At 33.5% G+C, this 1,337-nt stretch overlaps 1 protein-coding gene across 1 annotated transcript in view; it reads right to left on the bottom strand.

Annotated features, from left to right (window-relative positions):
• The window catches only part of Maml3 (mastermind like transcriptional coactivator 3), a 416,933-nt gene that overhangs the window by 174,587 nt on the left and 241,009 nt on the right, over window positions 1–1,337 (bottom strand). The gene's annotated exons all lie outside the window — the stretch shown is intronic.

The raw sequence follows: 1,337 nt of genomic DNA, 5'->3' as shown, positions 1-1,337 counted from the left end.
GGATAGATATATAGTTACATTCTGTTAATGAATAGAATGCTATGTTCTAATGGTGTTTGTAAATAGGATCCCAAGTCCGCATCTTGTACAGCAATTAACCACAAAGAAGAATGTATGCAGTGTGTTAGTTATTGAAACTGTCCTAGCGATTTGATTTGAAACTGTCTTATTGCTATTTGTTTATCAATAAAATTATGAAAAAAAAAGAAATAGTAAGACAAGGAAAATAGACAAGCCACAGGTTTGGCTTCTCATCACAGAAAGATACGTTTGAAAAATGATGGAGCAATCCAAATGGTTCGATTCATGATTAATCAATTTTGAAAGCTGAAAGCAAAACAGGAAAAGAAAATCAAAGAGAAGGGAGAAGTCAAAGACATAACATGCCCTGGAGAAGATGTAAGAACTTACCATTCAGAAATTTTCCTGATACTTCAGCTAAAGCTAAAGGTATTAGGAATTAGGAGAAGATGGTAGAGTGAAAGGGGGTGCAGGGCACCAAGGGAGAGAACACATGTGGGAGGTTTTTAGAACTATCTTCCTAAACAGAGATTGACAACTATGGGAATAAATGCAAATAAAAGGAAATACTGGCATAGCATCAATCCCACTGGTCAATGATTTGACTCAGAAATTTTAAAAAGAAACAGAAAAGTGCAAAAGTGTAAGCCTTTTCTTTCTTTCTTTCTCTTTCTTTCTTTCTTTCTTTCTTTCTTTCTTTCTTTCTTTTTCTTTTCTTTTCTTTTTTTTTTAAAGAAAGCGTATCCCTTCTTTATTTTATTGTATTTTAGGGAAGGGTCTACAGGGTGTTCAGGGTCGGACTCATAGTGATCCACCTGTTTACAGCCTCCCAAGAGCTGGGATTACAGGCACGTGCCACCACACTCAGTCTAAACAAGCATTTGTCCTGGATGGTAGAATTAACATATCTCTATGATTATAAAAAAATTAGACTATTCTGTAAAATACAAAGTGCAAAGTAATAATTACAACTTTTCCAATCAGAAATACAGTTCCTAACATTTAAGATATTCAAAATTTTCTATACATATGAAAAGCACAGTTTGGATAGCGTCGCGTAGCTGATTTGCTTTATTCATAGTATGACTCCTCACAAGATGAGATTAACCATTCATGAATGCCCGAATTTTTATGTACATTATTTACTTCTCTGAAAGTACTTATTTTAGTTCCAATTTTTCACTGTCATGAGCATAAGTTTTGGTAAATCCTATGCTTATGAGGAGTAATATGTAAATTCTGAGAAGTGGTACTACCAGATAAAACATTCACTATTTTGAGAGACATTTTGTTTCTATTTTTTCTTTTGTTTTGAA

This window comes from Octodon degus, unplaced genomic scaffold (genome assembly GCF_000260255.1).
Source record: "Octodon degus isolate 3935 unplaced genomic scaffold, OctDeg1.0 scaffold00180, whole genome shotgun sequence".
Taxonomy (NCBI): domain Eukaryota; kingdom Metazoa; phylum Chordata; class Mammalia; order Rodentia; family Octodontidae; genus Octodon; species Octodon degus.
The sequence above is the reverse complement of the archived record's forward strand: the minus strand, read 5'-3'. Positions and strand labels throughout refer to the sequence as shown.